This window comes from Haemorhous mexicanus, chromosome 28, assembly GCF_027477595.1.
Source record: "Haemorhous mexicanus isolate bHaeMex1 chromosome 28, bHaeMex1.pri, whole genome shotgun sequence".
In the NCBI taxonomy this organism is placed as follows: Eukaryota; Metazoa; Chordata; class Aves; order Passeriformes; family Fringillidae; genus Haemorhous; species Haemorhous mexicanus.
The window spans coordinates 807,783-813,812 of record NC_082368.1 but is presented as its reverse complement, the minus strand read 5'-3'; positions in this window follow the sequence as shown (position 1 = coordinate 813,812).

Sequence of the window (6,030 nt, the reverse complement as noted above, 5' to 3'; positions counted from 1 at the left end):
AGGTCCTGAGGGTCTCGGTGTTTTCTGGGGTCCCAGTGGTCCCGGGCGTCCCGGTGTTCTCACCGGTCTCGGTGGTCCTGGGGGTCTCAGGGATCCCGGTGGTCCCGGTGGTTCCGTTGTTCTCAGCGGTCCCGGGGGTCTCGGAGGTCGCGGTTGTTCCGCGGCGTGGCCGCCAGGGGGCGCTGCAGGGCCACGCTCCGCGGCGGGGTCGGAGCAGAAGCCCCGAAATGCCTCGAATTCCCGTTAAATGCCCCAAATTCCCGTTAAATGCCTCAGTACGGGCAGGGACCGCCCCGGGCCTGCCTGGAACGGGGCTTCAGGGCTGTGTTTGCAAACCCTCCTGCTCTGAAGCCGCACCTGGATGCTCTCCCAGCGCGCTTGGACCATCACTAAAACCCTTCGGGAGCGCTGACACCTCAATAAACGCAACCAAACCCTGTCTCGGGGCCATCTGAGCCGCTGGAAACCTGCAGGGAAATCCCGGGAAAGGCTGGAATTTCTGGGTGCTACCACAGGGCACTCAGAGATGCTCAGAGCCTGCTCCATGCCCAGGAATTCCTCACTGCTGAGTCCATCCCAGGCTGGCATCACACCCTCGCTGCAGGTGTAATTGCTCTCTCCTATCTCAGCGAGTTTTACCGTGGTTTTGGAGAGGTTTCCAGAATTTTGGGGCAGTCTGTGTCCTGCCTAGTCCCTGTCTGTCCAGCGACAAGGATGGGCAGGAAAAGTGACAGTGATGTTCCACTGCAGTGGCTTCACCACAGCACCCAAGGCACAGGGCACAGGTGGCAGCTGAGGCTCCTCATACCGTGGGTGTCACTGAAGATGCTCCCCTGAGCAGAACTCCTGTACATTAAAGGTTGGAAAAGGCTCCTCCCTCCTTTACAGGGCTCAAGTCCTTAGTGGGATTTGTCCCAGTCTTGTTCCTGGTGGCTCTGTGGGACAGCACTGGGGACAAGGGTTCATTCCCTGGGGGACACCCAGGGCTCTGCTCTTCAGTCACTGAGATGATTTTTCCTGCTTCCTTCAGAGGGCTCTCTTTCCCTTTCCCATAGGAAAACAATTTTCCAGGATCCAGAGCTCCTTTTCCCATTCGTAGGTAAGAAAAAAAAATCTGAACTGGAGAAGCCTCTCCTCATGTTTTTTTTGCTTTTACTGAAATGGAAGCAATGCTTCCAAAGCAAAATAAACTGGAAACCAGGTGGGCAAGGACAAGGCTTGAGCTGAGTCTGATTTCTCTGTCTGGGTTGCAGAAGGGATGGGATTGCAGGGAAATCAGGCAGGGATTGTGAGGATTAGGGCTTTGTTGCTTTTCCAGCTCTGTTGTCATTCCTGTTGTCTTACCTGAGCCCATGGAATGTCCTGGGGCTTGGGGACACCCCAGGACATCGGGTCCTCCTCCCATCCCTGCCTGGCTGAATGACCTTCAGGAAGTAGCTTTTTTCCTTTTTTTCCCTCTCTCCTCAGTGCTCCTGCCCCTGCTGGAGTGGGAACTGCTCCATCCCAAAGTGCTGCTCCCAGCAGGAGCTTCCCCTGCCTGGGGCAAAGGCTCTCAAAGAACAACAGCTCCGTTTTCCCAGCAGGAAAACACCTCTGGAAATATTCCCAGTTCTCAGCAGGGTATCTTTGCTGTGCTGCCTGCAGCACCTCCCTGCTCCTCTCCACTTCCAGGGCTCATCAGGCATTTTGGAAAAGCCTCATTCCTGTTTTCCCTCCCTGCAGCCCCTGGAGCTCCCAGGAGCACCAGGCTCCATCCTCTCCCTTCCTCAGGTGCTGGTTTCAGTCTCCTCTTCCTGGCACGTTTTCCAAGAGGTGGAAACCCCAGCAATGAATGGCTTTGCTACAATTCCTCTGGAAATGAGGAACTTTCCCAGCAGCCAGCAGGTGCCAGCTCAGGAGAAACCCAGAGGATGCTGATTAAAGGGTCATTTCTGTGGTGGTTAAAGGTGATTACTCTGCCTTCTTCTCTCTCATTAGGCTGAAACCCAATTAACTAGACCTTGTTAATCAGCCTAGGGGAGGCTCAGTGCTTCCCTGGGAAGGTGCTTGTTCTTGGCTGTCTGCAAGGACCAGGGAATTTTCCCATCTGGATGGAAAACCAGGAATATTTTGTGCGTATTTTCCATTTAAATCGCCCTTTTTGAGGTTATTCCAAATCCATGCCTGTGGCCACTCTGTACCTTGGGGATGGAAGAGGATATTCTACTGTCATGGTTTTGAAAGCCAGGTGTCTACAAAGGAAGGCAGGAGCCGCCCCTGAAATGGAAAATGTAAACCCCCTCCCTCTAAATTGTTATAAATTTGGAATTAAAGGGGGGTTCTCAGGCAAAAAGATGGGAGCAGGAATAACAGTTCTTTACTAGGGAAGAAAATAGAAGGATAAAATAAACAATGCAGTGAACCAAACCAACCCTGACAGAGCCAGAACACAGCCTGACACCCTGTGGGTCAGGGTGCTGGCAGCAGTCCCATTGCAATTGTGGCTGCAGCCCTCCTGCAGTGCCAGGGGTGGTTCTGCTGGAGCAGGGATCCTGGAGAAGGGTGCAGTCTGCCTCTGAGGATCCAGAGGAAGAGGCAGCTGCTGTTCCTCTGGGAATGCAGTGGAGAAGCTGTGCTGGTGTTCCAGAATCTCCAGATTCTATCCGGGCAGGAATGCTTGGCTCCTCCCCCTGGCTCACATCTCCCAATGGGATGCTGCAATTCTTATCAGCCATGCAGTGACATTCAATGGCCTCTTATCAGCAGGTGTCTCCTGGGGGGAGGAGTGGGTGGGGAAGAGATAAGGAAAACTGCCCCCTGAACAGAAGCCAGCTGCCATCCAGATGGCAAATAGATACAATTTGCTTGGCAATCCAGGACATCCACAAAAGCACTCCTAGGGCTGGAGAGCTGCCGCAGGTGGTGGAGGAGGAAAGCAGCAGGATCACCATGGTTTGGTGATGCCCTGATCCTACTGAGGAAGGGCCAGGAGCCCTGCAGGGATTCTGAACAAAGCTGTGCTCCAGAGGCACACTGAGGGACAGTGTGGAACCACAGCCTGGGCTCCACAGGTTCCATTTCTTAGAGCGGCTGGATGGGTGCAAGCCTGGGATGTGTCTCCATGAGTAAGGCTGGGAGGGGCTGGGGTGGAATTCCCAGAGCAGCTGGGGCTGCCCCTGGATCCCTGGCAGTGTTCCAGGCCAGGCTGGATGGGGCTTGGAGCACCTTGGGACAGTGGGAGGTGTCCCTGGTGGCACTGGGGGGGTTTCAAGCTCTCCCAGCCCAAACCATTCCATTCTCCCAGTGGTGTGGAGCAGGTTCCACGCTCAGAACACGTCACTCCCCTCACCTGGGCAGGTGTGCTTCTCATTTAGGGAGGAAATTCCCTGCTTTTCATCCATCCTCAGCCTGGCTGCTGCACAATCTCCATCCAACCATGACCCCTTACCTATCCCAGTCTATCCCAGTTTATCCCAGCTGCAGCTGGTCCAAGCTGGGACACAGCTCTCACACGATAAAGCTTTGAGTTCCCACCCTGGAAACTCAGGTTTTAAATGATTCACCTGGGCAGGGAAGGTTTTCCTGTCAGGGAGAGCCAAAGGGATGTTGGGAATTCATCTCCTGAATCCCTTTGAGTTTGTCTTCTCCCCACAGGGCTGTCCTTGGGCACTGTAAGCCTCCAGAGAGGCTCTGGAGCCTCCCAGACTCCATCCATGTGTACTGGGCTTGGGATGGTTGTGTTGCCTGGAGAGGGGGGACAGCCCCTTCCTTGTCCCCTCCATCCCCTGGGGCAGGCCACAAAGGCAGGGCTTGGAGGGTGGGTGATGTTTGGTACCGTGGTACAGGACTGGGATGGATTTTCCCACTCAGCCAAGAGGTTTTGAAGGGAAAAGAAGCAGCAGCAGAACCTTCAATCACCTGCTAAGGCCCCAAATCCTGGATACCCCATGCCAGGAAGCTGCACCCACTCTGCCAGGGCATCTGGGTCTCCTGGCACATCCCTGGCACCAATTCCAGCCCTGTTGCTTCCTCCCACACCCCAATTGTCAATGGGATGCACCCCAAATCCCCCCTTCCCTCTCAGCCATGGGGGACCCTTCGTGGCCCAGAGCTCCTGGTGTTTAAAGCATTGAACCAAATCTTTGTGGGGTTTTATATCTTCAGGAGTTTCAGGATCATGCTAAGGGCATTGGTCCCCATGGAAAAGCTTCTTCCCTTTTCCCAAAACCATAGAGGAGATGCATTCCGGGCTCAGCCCCTCCGTAAATTTGGGCACAAGAGGGCCCTGAAACACCACGATGGTCGGGAGCTACAGAGCCCCCTCTGCCCCTTCCTCTGGGCTGGAAGCCGAGCAGACACATCCCGAGGCTGCCCCTGCCCCACCCCATGGAATCCATGTTCATCCTGGGTTCCTCCCTGGAACCACATCCCCTCAAATGAGGGGAGCACGAGCAGAGCTGAGATTGCTGGGGCTGGGACCACAGAAAACCAATCAAACCCCTCAGGATTTGTGGGATTTGAGGTCAAACATCTGCAAAGCAAAATCCCCTTCACTCCCAACCCTGCCAGGGCTGGAGCCAGTGGGAATCAGGAGCTGTTGGGAATCAGGGGCTGGAGCTGGTGGGAATCAAGAACTGGAGGCATTGGGAAGCAGGAGCTGCAGCCATTGGGAATCAGGGGCTGGAACCAGTGGGAATCAGGAGCTGGAGCCATTGGGATCAGGGGCTGGAGCCATTGGGAATCAGGGGCTGGAGCCAGTGGGAATCAGGAGTTGGAGCCATTGGGAATCAGGAGTTGGAGCCATTGGGAATCAGGGGCTGGAGCCATTGGGAATCAGGAGTTGGAGCCAGTGGGAATCAGAGGCTAGAGCCATTGGGAATCAGGGGCTGGAGCCATTGGGAATCAGGGGCTGCAGCCAGTGGGAATCAGGGGCTGGAGCCAGTGGGAATCAGGGGTTGGAGCCAGTGGGAATCAGGAGTTGGAGCCATTGGGAATCAGGAGTTGGAGCCATTGGGAATCAGGGGCTGGAGCCAGTGGGAATCAGGGGCTGGAGCCAGTGGGAATCAGGAGCTGGAGCCATTGGGAATCAGGGGCTGGAGCCAGTGGGAATCAGGGGCTGGAGCCAGTGGGAATCAGGGGCTGCAGCCATTGGGGATCAGGGGCTGGAGCCATTGGGAATCAGGGGTTGGAGCCATTGGGAATCAAGGGCTGGAGCCAGAGGGAATCAGGAGCTGGAGCCATTGAGAACCAGGGGCTGCAGTTGGTGGGAATCAGAGGCTGGAGCCACTGGGAATCAGGCCTCAGTCGAGCTCCACAAACCTAGCAGCTGTTAATTGATATTAAACCCATCAATGCAAATCATATTAAGCTTCCTGGACCCTTCCCAATGGCAGCACTGATAATTCCCTATAAATCAAATTTAGCGGCCCATAAACATTGGAACATCCCTCGGCCATTTTCACCCTCCTAAAAACCCATCAATTGCTGCCTGCCTGGATTAGAGGGAATAAATTCCAGAATTTATCTTCCTGCCATGATCATGGACAAAACCACATTAAAGAGACACTTGGAAGCTGCTTTTGTGTTGATTGTTACGGAGCTGCTGCTCCTCAGCTCCTTCAATCCACTCAGAATTGGGGATAATTGAGGGATTTGAAATCCTTCAATGCTTAAATGATAAAGTTGTTGCTTTACCGAGCCCTCAAACACCTGTGGGAGCAATTTTCGTGCAGGTGAGGAATAAAAAACAACTTTATAAGGATCAGGGCTTGGGAAGAAGGAGAATAAATCCCTTTATTTTCTATTTTTAGGGATGGGGGAAAAGGAGAAAGGATCTGATAGGTGGAAAAAAGAGTTTGAGCTGTTCAGGTCCTCAGAAAGAACACTGGGAGGTGTTCTTATTCCGGGGGGTGCGTCCCCGGAGGGGCTGAACATCCAGGGGATAAGGAGCAAGGGGGGAGTTGTGGCTGGGAGGGAATGGGGGGAGGAATGAGGTGATTCCAGCAGGAAGAGGTTCAACACATCTGAATGAAGAGATGGGATTTCCTGCTG